This window comes from Lactuca serriola, chromosome 9 (assembly GCF_051521515.1).
Source record: "Lactuca serriola cultivar US96UC23 chromosome 9, Lser_US96UC23_V15, whole genome shotgun sequence".
NCBI lineage: Eukaryota > Viridiplantae > Streptophyta > Magnoliopsida > Asterales > Asteraceae > Lactuca > Lactuca serriola.
The window spans coordinates 222,482,469-222,495,318 of record NC_136416.1 but is presented as its reverse complement, the minus strand read 5'-3'; positions in this window follow the sequence as shown (position 1 = coordinate 222,495,318).

Sequence of the window (12,850 nt, the reverse complement as noted above, 5' to 3'; positions counted from 1 at the left end):
AACCCGTCAATTCTTGGGTCCCGCCGGCTATGATCATAGACCCACGTAGAAGTTTCCTTTAGGACCATCGGACCCTTAGCTACTATGCCACGTGAAAATGTACCCACTTCTTGGAAGTCTTACTCTGGAAAAACATAGTACGCCTTGGGAAGTACAGAAAACTTAACTCATAGAACATTAGACCCTTCGAGATCCTCGTTGGGAATCGATTCCGTAGCCCTCTCCGAGCTATCATCAGAACTCAGCAGCAACCATCTGGTATTCCACATCTTTGTTCGTAAGGAGTGCCGACCTGACGAAACCCTAGTAATCACTTTGATGAGATCGAAACCAACGGAATTCCGAACCCTCATGGATGAATTAATTAAGATCATGGATTGATAGGTTGACCGTTCGAAACAAAGCCGCATCCTGACAATGAGTGTTCGCTGGAATGTCAAGCGGAGACCCGATTCCACATAGGAGCATGAAGACCCAAAGCAGTAGATTCATCCTCATATCTCTTTTCACTTCGCAATGTATGTTCAAATATTTGAATTTCGGGACGAAATTCCCTCTAAGGGGGGATAATGTAACAACCCGAAATTCGTATCACTGCCTCTAACCCTTTTCGTAACTCATTTCGGTAATCCAATCGCCATTTCCAATTTCGTTTCCGATTCTGTCATTTAATTAAGTCATTAATGCGTATTTTATATTTTGACTTAATGGGAGTCCTAATACCTTTAGAACTCATTCAAATACCCCATATTAGTGATCGGATCATTTCTAGAATCAACCATATCGAGTTACGGCAACTTGATCGAGTGCGACCAAAAGCCCCGTCTAACGCCGGTATCGGGTAGAATTCCACCGTGTCCCGAACTTAGACACTATTTAAAGTGATCCAAGCTTCCATTTGAAGCTTTTGCTTCATCTCACAACTCTCTCTATAACCTCTCTCCTCAACCAAGTTTAAGGGTCCAAAACCTCAAATTTAAGGCTTCTAAACACCAAGGTATCTTTCCTAACTTGTTATACAACCCCTCTAGCCTTCAAACTCGAGTTTAAACCATGGATTAGGACCATTATCATGAGTTTACGGCCCTAGAATAGTCCTAGGCCATAAACTCATATAAATGGGGTTTTTGAGCAACAAAACCCTTCCAAACAACAATTAGACCTTAGATATGACTAGATGACTTAATGGAATGGACTTAGAATGCCTCAAACCATGATTTAGAGCCTTATTCATGTGTTTACGGCCCTGGATCATGCTTGGGCCGTAAACACATATAAAAGGGGGTTTTATGCCCTTAAACCCTTCCAAAACACCAATAAGGCTTAGATACGACTTGTAGAATTATGGAATTGGTCTTGGCACACATTCAACATTAATTTAGAGGAGTAAAGTTGAGTTTACTGCCCAAGAACTTGCTTGGGCCGTAAACTCATATTATTGGGGAGTAGACTCCTCTAAATGTGTTAAGATGCCACTTAAACACACCTCAAACCTTGGGATAAATTCTAGAAGTGTCTACCATCAATTTAGAAGCCTAAAAAATATAAAAACACCCTTTCTAATGAGTTCACGGTCATGAGGGGGTTCATGGGCCGTAAACTCCAAAAATCATGCCAAAAGTCCCCTAAAATCCATACAAGTGCTTGGGAAAAATCATTGGAATCACTTGCGATTTATTAAGACCCAAATCATTAAGGATTGGATGTGAGGGGGGAGTTTACGGCCGTAAACTCCAAGTTTACTACCGTAAACTCCAAAAAATGGTCCCTAAGTGAGTTTTAATTCCTTCCAAAGCCTAAAATCCAAGTCTAGCATTTATTCCCGATTGTTATGAAGCTATTTTGCACCCAAAAGCACCGTCCATGAGTTCACGGCCGTGAACTCATGTGGATGGGGTGTTTAGGGCAGTAAACTCCTTAAGGAGTTTACTCTTGAAGAGTAAACTCCATTACCTAGTTATACAAGTCCTTAAATGCCACCCGGATCCTTCCAAACACTTGTAATGGGTTGTTTCTGCAACTAGAAGTGTATGTCCCTAACAAATAAATTAATCAAGTCCTAATTAGATACAAATGTGTATCATTTCATAATCCATAGGAATCTTATGCGTTCGCGAACCCAGAACTGACGTTTAGGATCCAAACTGACGCGTTTCTCAACCGGTGAGTTGATACCCCTACCCTTTTTCAATGGATTTTAAATGTTTTCAAGGGGGAATACAAGCAAAAGTATAAGAATATCTTGTACTTGAATTCATTATTTCATTTAAATGGTGTCATTTTCGCACACTTTTAAGAATTGAAAACCAACTAACGAACTTTTTAACTTGTAGAGTTGTTTGTTCAAACGATTTCAATTCTTATTATATACTGTTATGTTTCACAATTGATTGTTCACTCTTATATTGATAGAGATCATGAAACATTGTAATGTCTGTAATAAAACACCCTAGGGTCGAGTGTAAAGGATAGACACCATTAGAAAACATAAAACATTTGTAATGTCCTTAATAAAACACCTAGGCTTGAGTGTAAAGGACAGACACCATTAGAACTTAGTTAGTCATAGATACTACTCCCCTAGGCACGAGAGTAAAGAGTAATATTAAAGATTGGAGAAACGTCCTCGGTGAACATTCCACAGAGATACGCGTGTGGAGGACCACACTCGTAACCAGAATCTCTTAGATAGGGAGCGTGACTTGAGTGTATAGATCTATAAGGGTCTGACAATCCCGCACCTGGCTGCTAGCTACAGCCGAACCGAAAGGTTCAAGGGTGACGAAAATCATAAAAAGGATATTGGCCCCGACCCGAGTCATATCTGGTCTGAAGTATGGTTATGGAACTCGCAATCAAGATTACGAACACTTCACACTTAATTATTAGTTTTATGTACGTAATAAAACTAATGTACATTTAAGGATAATCAAACTTTCAGGAGAATTCATACACACACATTCAGGAAAATATGGGATTTTCCTGGGGATAGCAATGAACATAATCGGAATCAGTAACAATTCGCACACACACACACATTTAGGAAAATATAGGATTTTCCTGGATAACAGTAATACGTAACTAGAAACTTGTAACAATTTAGATACCAAACTTTACAATTCACAAGAACAATCATGTTTTCAGTGTACATCTTTTACATTACCTTTTGGATTTGGTAACCAAGTTTTAAGAAAATATGGGATTTTCTTGGATAACCACTTTTTTCAGGAAACCAAAGGAACTCGTACATTTTCACAAAAACTAACCGCTTATGAACTCACCAGCTTTATGCTGATTTTCAAACCGCTTGTATTCTCAGGTCCGCATTAGACAGGTACCCGACGAATATCTTTTGGCGAAGACGAAATGCGTAGAAGACTCGTCTCATTTTGTTCATATATACTATGTATCACATGTATAACTTTACTTTTGAAACAAATGTAAACTTTTCTATATGTAATGTAATGGTTGTTTTACTTTACTTACTATGTGCATTGGATTTGATACTCAACGTGGAGTCAACCCCGGAAATGTTTCCGCCTTTAGTTTTCGGGGTGTGATAGATTGGTATCAGAGCCCTTGTTTATAGTGAATAAAGTATACCAAACCTTACATGGTATAAAATTATAAACATTAAGGGGCCTAAGTGCTCTGAACTAAAAGTATCCTTCAAAATATAAGTATTTTCAAAAGTATATAAGTATACCGAACCGTCGAGATCCGTAACTACAAGTAGAACAAAACATAAGTAAATGGGTGTCGTACGTTGCGGTTAAACCTGGGCAGTTATGTAGTCATGTCTAGGATCAATATAGCCTAGCCAACTATATTCTTTCGAGACACGGCCAACATGTGCTTGGAGTGACTGTGGTATGCGGCATGCTTAAAACTTACCCTAATACCACAAACATCGAGCCAGTGTCTTAGCGAATCATGAAATACTATGGGAGTATTTCTCGAGCCAATCCTTTTGTAGAAATCATCATTCACGCGTTATTCCTTGATCATTCCTTTAGCGATAATTTACCTGCTTTGATAACTCTTTCCTACTTTATCAATTATTCAACATATAACTGTCATATCTCTTGATTCAATTCAGAGGACTTATCATCCTCTCTTTCTTGATCTTATTAGATCAAGATTCCTCCAAGAAAGAGACCCAGATCCAAGACCAACAACCCTACGCCACCACCTCCTCCCCAAATTGATCATGTAGTATTCTAGGCAGCTGTTACAGCCGCAACGGCAGCTGCCATGTCTCAACGGAACTCTGGCGGTTCCGGTGGTTCGGGAGGTGGTACCCAAACCTAAAGCCAAGAAAGCAGCCAGGGACACCGAAAAGAGGGTTCCTATAAGGATTTCATGAACACAAAACCCACGTCCTTTGATGGCACTGGAGGTGTCATTTCCCTCACCCGATGGTTCGAGAAGATCGAATCCATCTTTGAAATTTGCGCCTGCTCAGAATCTGATAAGGTGAAGTTTGCCGTCTGCACCTTTATTGACAAAGCCCTGACTTTGTGGAACGGCCGAGTTAAATCTCTAACCTTACCTGTAGCCAACGCCATGGGTTGGGTAGCCATGAAGGAACTTCTGCTGGCTGAATACTGCCCTCAGGGCGAAATGCAGAAGTTAGAACACGAACTCTAGAACCTAAAGATGAAGGGTTCCGATATCGCCGCTTACACTTCCAGGTTCGACGACTTGGCATTACTCTGTCCGGGAATGGTTACCCCGGAGAGTAAGAAGATAGAGAAATTCATCTGGGGGCTGACCCAGCCAATGAAAGGAAACGGCATAGCTGCGAGGCCGGATACATACGACAGCGCCAAACGCTTAGCACAAATCTTAATAGATCATAGTGATGACCCTGAGGAGACATCTACCACTCCTGAGCCGACAGAGAGGAGTGGTGAGAAAAGAAAAATTGGGAAGAAGGAGAATAGTCAGACATCGCAGGAGTCTTCGAAGAGGCAACAAACGGTGGTAGTGCACGCTACCACTTCCCCTGCAACTGTTTCTGTTGTTGGATCCTCAACTCGAAAACCTGCCAGTAGATATGTTGGAACCCTTCCTAGTTGTCACAAGTGCAACTATCATCACCTTCCTTCCAGTCCATGTATAGAGGTATTTTGCAACAGTTGTGGCATAAAGGGTCACATGGCGAAAAACTGTAAGACACCAACTCAATCCACGAGTCAAACTTCCGGAGTGGGCATTGGTCGGGCCTGCTATGGTTGTGGAGAAGTTGGACATTTCAAGCGAAACTGCCCGAAGGCAGTAACATCTGGCAACACCGGAAGGGTTCTAGCGAAAGGACAAGAGGAGACAGCCACCGATCCCACCGTTGCCACAGGTATATTTCCCCTCGTTAAATTTTATGCCTATGATTCTTTTCGATTCTAGCACCGAAAGAAATTCGCTAACCATCCATTTGAACATCTTTTAAACCCTGTCGTTTGTGAGTAATCGAAAACGTATATCGTCGAGATGGTTATCAAGTGAGAAGGAGTCATATCCGTAGATTGTACCCTTAACCTGGACAATTATTCTTTTCCATTCGATCTAATGGCAACCTTTTCATGAAATGCTTTGATGTCATCTTTTGCATGTAATGACCGAGCCTCATTCATGTTGTTATTCCAGGTTTCGAGAAAGCCATTCGTCTTAGCCTTCCTCTGATCCGACTCTCATGATCTTCATACATCAAAGCTTAAAAAGTTTTCCCATATATTCCTCGTCCGTGTGATCATCAAGAAACGAGAAGTCTGCAACTCTTTTCCCCGATGCCTTTTCCAAAGAATTCTTGAGAATTCTTTCCGAACGCGTAGTCAAGTCTCGCATCGACCTAATCCCTGCAATTACCTCGTAATCAAAACCTCAGTGAGGACGATGTATCCAAGACAGCAACCAGGGCTTAATATGATCACTATGAGGTAGTAGTGGTGCCTTTCGGTCAAACCAATTTCAGGTAAAGTAGACAAGCAAAGCAGTCATACTTGTGGACCTTTCGAAAAACTAAAAGCAATAAAGAATTAGTCGGCACCCGGGATACCCATTGAAACCCGTCAATTCTTGGGTCCCGCCGGCTATGATCATAGACCCACGTAGAAGTTTCCTTTAGGACCATCGGACCCTTAGCTACTATGCCACGTGAAAATGTACCCACTTCTTGGAAGTCTTACTCTGGAAAAACATAGTACGCCTTGGGAAGTACAGAAAACTTAACTCATAGAACATTAGACCCTTCGAGATCCTCGTTGGGAATCGATTCCGTAGCCCTCTCCGAGCTATCATCAGAACTCAGCAGCAACCATCTGGTATTCCACATCTTTGTTCGTAAGGAGTGCCGACCTGACGAAACCCTAGTAATCACTTTGATGAGATCGAAACCAACGGAATTCCGAACCCTCATGGATGAATTAATTAAGATCATGGATTGATAGGTTGACCGTTCGAAACAAAGCCGCATCCTGACAATGAGTGTTCGCTGGAATGTCAAGCGGAGACCCGATTCCACATAGGAGCATGAAGACCCAAAGCAGTAGATTCATCCTCATATCTCTTTTCACTTCGCAATGTATGTTCAAATATTTGAATTTCGGGACGAAATTCCCTCTAAGGGGGGATAATGTAACAACCCGAAATTCATATCACTGCCTCTAACCCTTTTCGTAACTCATTTCGGTAATCCAATCGCCATTTCCAATTTCGTTTCCGATTCTGTCATTTAATTAAGTCATTAATGCGTATTTTATATTTTGACTTAATGGGAGTCCTAATACCTTTAGAACTCATTCAAATACCCCATATTAGTGATCGGATCATTTCTAGAATCAACCATATCGAGTTACGGCAACTTGATCGAGTGCGACCAAAAGCCCCGTCTAACGCCGGTATCGGGTAGAATTCCACCGTGTCCCGAACTTAGACACTATTTAAAGTGATCCAAGCTTCCATTTGAAGCTTTTGCTTCATCTCACAACTCTCTCTCTAACCTCTCTCCTCAACCAAGTTTAAGGGTCCAAAACCTCAAATTTAAGGCTTCTAATCACCTAGGTATCTTTCCTAACTTGTTATACAACCCCTCTAGCCTTCAAACTCGAGTTTAAACCATGGATTAGGACCATTATCATGAGTTTACGGCCCTAGAACAGTCCTAGGGCATAAACTCATATAAATGGGGTTTTCGAGCAACAAAACCCTTCCAAACAACAATTAGACCTTAGATATGACTAGATGACTTAATGGAATGGACTTAGAATGCCTCAAACCATGATTTAGAGCCTTATTCATGTGTTTACGGCCCTGGATCATGCTTGGGCCGTAAACACATATAAAAGGGGGTTTTATGCCCTTAAACCCTTCCAAAACACCAATAAGGCTTAGATACGACTTGTAGAATTATGGAATTGGTCTTGGCACACATTCAACATTAATTTAGAGGAGTAAAGTTGAGTTTACTGCCCAAGAACATGCTTGGGCCGTAAACTCATATTCTTGGGGAGTAGACTCCTCTAAATGTGTTAAGATGCCACTTAAACACACCTCAAACCTTGGGATAAATTCTAGAAGTGTCTACCATCAATTTAGAAGCCTAAAAAATATAAAAACACCCTTTCTAATGAGTTCACGGTCATGAGGGGGTTCATGGGCCGTAAACTCCAAAAATCATGCCAAAAGTCCCCTAAAATCCATACAAGTGCTTGGGAAAAATCATTGGAATCACATGCGATTTATTAAGACCCAAATCATTAAGGATTGGATGTGAGGGGGGAGTTTACGGCCGTAAACTCCAAGTTTACTACCGTAAACTCCAAAAAATGGTCCCTAAGTGAGTTTTAATTCCTTCCAAAGCCTAAAATCCAAGTATAGCATTTATTCCCGATTGTTATGAAGCTATTTTGCACCCAAAAGCACCCTCCATGAGTTCACGGCCGTGAACTCATGTGGATGGGGTGTTTAGGGCAGTAAACTCCTTAAGGAGTTTAATCTTGAAGAGTAAACTCCATTACCTAGTTATACAAGTCCTTAAATGCCACCCGGATCCTTCCAAACACTTGTAATGGGTTGTTTCTGCAACTAGAAGTGTATGTCCCTAACAAATAAATTAATCAAGTCCTAATTAGATACAAATGTGTATCATTTCATAATCCATAGGAATCTTATGCGTTCGCGAACCCAGAACTGACGTTTAGGATCCAAACTGACGCGTTTCTCAACCGGTGAGTTGATACCCCTACCCTTTTTCAATGGATTTTAAATGTTTTCAAGGGGGAATACAAGCAAAAGTATAAGAATATCTTGTACTTGAATTCATTATTTCATTTAAATGGTGTCATTTTCGCACACTTTTAAGAATTGAAAACCAACTAACAAACTTTTTAACTTGTAGAGTTGTTTGTTCAAACGATTTCAATTCTTATTATATACTGTTATGTTTCACAATTGATTGTTCACTCTTATATTGATAGAGATCATGAAACATTGTAATGTCTGTAATAAAACACCCTAGGGTCGAGTGTAAAGGATAGACACCATTAGAAAACATAAAACATTTGTAATGTCCTTAGTAAAACACCTAGGCTTGAGTGTAAAGGACAGACACCATTAGAACTTAGTTAGTCATAGATACTACTCCCCTAGGCACGAGAGTAAAGAGTAATATTAAAGATTGGAGAAACGTCCTTGGTGAACACTTGTCACAACTGAAAATTTTGAGCTATGTAATCTATGCATTCAAGTAAATGTGAATCAAAAACTTCAATCAAATACATCATACAAGTACTACAAATAGTCATCAAACAATTGGAAAATCGTAGAAGTTCTTGTTTAGGTATACCTTGGACTAGAACTTCCTTATTGGATCCAAACGGACCAATAGGCATCCAATTAGACTATCATGGGCTTAGAACCCTAATTGGGCTCTAATTGGACCCACACTAATTTATTTCAACATTTTGGGCCATGTTGGGCCTATAATGAAATGAATTGAAAGCTTTGAGCCATGAATAACCTAAACTAGTCCAATAAAAATATAAAAATCATACTACATTCTTTTAAGCATAAAACACACTCTAACTAACTCTAATTTTGGGCTTAAGGGAAAAAGCCCAAATTTTTCTTTTCCCTTTCAAAAATCTCGGCCCAAAGGCCCAAATCCAAGAAGATAAGGAAGAGTTGACTTAAGTATGCCACCTCATTATTGTCCATAGGATCTCCATGCAAGATATTTCCTTTTCCCATGCAAGTATCACTTCAAAAATCACCTCACTCCTTCCTCTCTCTCATTCTCGGCCACAAGCACACACACACACCACAAATCCCTCACAAATCCTCTCTAGATCACTCAAGAACAACTCTCCCTCTCCACTCAAAAATCTCGAGTTCTAGGAAGCATTCAAGAGGAAATCTCCACAAAATTCTTCATCTAAGGTAAGATTATGCATAGATCTATGATTTAAATTCTTTTTTGTTATCAAAATCCTTTCCTAAACTATGCAAAAATCATGATCTTACACCCTAGAACCATCTCAAACTCGAGATCTACCAAGGAAGGGAGCAAAGGCCAAAAATCACTTCATTTCTTCCAATCTTTCTTCAAAAACCGAATCAACACCCAAGGTGAGCTTCATACCCCCTATTTTCTGTTTTTATGAGTTTTGTGGGCGGGGGGGGGGGGGGGGGGGGGAATACAAGTGAAAGTGTAGATCTATATGTGTTTGTATGCCTTGTATGATTTCCATGCTTATATGTATGCTTTTATGTGTTTTAATGTTGGATCTAGCCATAAAACCCCTCAAAACCGAGATATATCTTGTGTTAAATGACTTTAGCTTCAAATATGTTTCTAAATACAAAGTGTTTCAAGAAAGATAGCTAAATGGTTTAGTAACAATTTTCTTTAAGCTAAAAACACAAATTTTGGGCCAAAAATGTGAAAAATACAAAATTAAGGGCCCAAATTGAGATTTCACAGATTCTGATGGATGAAGTGTGCCAAAACAGTTTCCATAAAACTATTTCTGGAATTATACTTAATGAGAGGATTAAAAACATGAATTTCAAGCTTAATGGGCTAAAAATGACATTTTTGGCCCAATGAGGCCCATTATGCGAATTTTTCTGTTTTGGAGGGCCAAAACTGTGATTTTCTGTAAAACAGTGGACTATAAGTGTTCCAAATCCTTTTAAAAGGTTTAAAATGCTTTTTAAATTTAAAAAGGACCAAAGTTGCAAAAAATTTCCAATTTGGGCCAAAACTGTCAAAGTTGCGAAAAGAAGGGATTAAAACCGAGAAAACTGCATTTTCAGGGACTTAAACTTTTTTCTATGAAAAATATGCTAAAAATATTAATTTCAATAATTTTTTGGTGTTAAAATGTCAAGAAAATTAATTTAAGGACCAAACCGGGAAATATTAAATAAAAGGGGTGAAAATGTAAATTTTACAAATAATGAGGGGCTGAAAACAGAAATATTTCAAGGCTAATTCAATATACACAATTTGATTAAATAATAGCATCGCGGCTATCGACGAAATACAACACATTACAATACCAAAAGTCGTTGTTAAACGAATTGGCTCGGTCTCGAGCCAATAAAAATCTACAACTACTAACTCTACGACACTACGGTTCATATAAATAACGTTTGGGAACTTAGCTTACATACGAGTGTGCACAGATGTCTACGCACCATCTTCGGGCCCCAAAAGTGTAAAATCTTGCTCGTTGGGCCTAGCTAGCCCAATGACCTGATCTTAAGGCCCGAAGATGCATATTTTCTACGAAGTGTTGAGTTTCACCGACTCGGCACAACGTAGAGGGACTTTCAATGGCTTGTATACCACTGGTCCCCAAGGGTCCTTGGTATTGCTAGAAAAGTCTGCATATTTTACGAGGCGGGTCGGGGACCCCTCGCACGCATATTATCCCCAACCGATTAATAGAGTCATCGAGGCCTTCGTGTCCTCTTACTCTTCGGATGTGGGACGACACCTAGTCAGGGCGATTGGATAACGCGATTAGTACTGACGACGCCTTCGGAGTCGTTAGTATAACTATAAACTAGGCGTTTGTGTAACGCGGGTTTGTAGTAAATAATCCTGCTCGAGAACCTTCCAACGTCGCCTGGGACTGACACTATACGCTATGCAATGGTTTCAATGTAACTTCATACAATTCAAGGAACTAGGAGAACATCGGGTTTTCCTAGGGTTTTCAATACATACAGATTTGAAAGGCATACAACTTAAATGAAATTTTTTTTTTAAGTATAGAAACAAACAAGCATACCTATGGATCTTCACAAACGTTTTCAAAAGCTTTTCTTTACAGAAAATATCGGATTTTCTGGCAGTTTTTCAAACAATACAAACATTCGATTTCAACCACTACTTATGAACTCACCAACATTTCATATGTTGACGTTTTTCAAAATACTTGTATTCTCAGGGAACCAGTGAATCAAGGGAAATCATATTCAGTGACGGTTGCAGTTTATTTATGTATGAATCAAACAATTTAATTTTTGGGAATGTAATGTTTAAACAATGTATGACATGTAAACACTGCTGGTTGTAATATATTAATGTACGGTGACGAATGTTGTTATGTTTCATATATATTCAATGTTACGGTATTCAATTGAGTCACGACAGCCCCCGGACGTTTCCGCCGTCTGGTTCGGGGGTGTGACAACACTCCACAGAGATACGCGTGTGGAGGACCACACTCGTAACCAGAATCTCTTAGATAGGGAGCGTGACTTGAGTGTATAGATCTATAAGGGTCTGACAATCCCGCACCTGGCTGCTAGCTACAGCCGAACCGAAAGGTTCAAGGGTAACGAAAATCATAAAAAGGATATTGGCCCCGACCCGAGTCATATCTGGTCTAAAGTATGGTTATGGAACTCGCAATCAAGATTACGAACACTTCACACTTAATTATTAGTTTTATGTACGTAATAAAACTAATGTACATTTAAGGATAATCAAACTTTCAGGAGAATTCATACACACACATTCATGAAAATATGGGATTTTCCTGGGGATAGCATTGAACATAATCGGAATCGGTAACAATTCGCACACACACACACACATTTAGGAAAATATAGGATTTTCCTGGATAACAGTAATACGTAACTAGAAACGTGTAACAATTTAGATACCAAACTTTACAATTCACAAGAACAATTATGTTTTCAGTGTACATCTTTTACATTACATTTTGGATTTGGTAACCAACTTTTAAGAAAATATGGGATTTTCTTGGATAACCACTTTTTTTCAGGAAACCAAAGGAACTCGTACATTTTCAGAAAAACTAACCGCTTATGAACTCACCAACTTTATGCTGATTTTCAAACCGCTTGTATTCTCAGGTCCGCATTAGACAGGTACCCGACGAATCTCTTTTCGCGAAGACGGAATGCATAGAAGACTCGTCTCATTTTGTTCATATATACTATGTATCACATGTATAACTTTACTTTTGAAAAAAAATGTAAACTTTTCTATATGTAATGTAATGGTTGTTTTACTTTACTTACTATGTGCATTGGATTTGATACTCAACGTGGAGTCAACCCCGGAAATGTTTCCGCCTTCGGTTTTCGGGGTGTGACAGGTGTTTTGATGGGATCTGTGCATTAGTGCTGGTATGATCGCACCCTATAGGTCTACGAAGAAGGCACCCGTTCACCAAAATGTTTAAAGGTGAGATGATAATGAGTCGTTAGAAAGGGCTATGTGTCGCGAGTTTTCTAACTAAGTTTTTCTTAGTTCATTTTGTAACGTATTTCGGTTGCTTTATGGTGTTTTGAAAACATTTCATAATGAGAG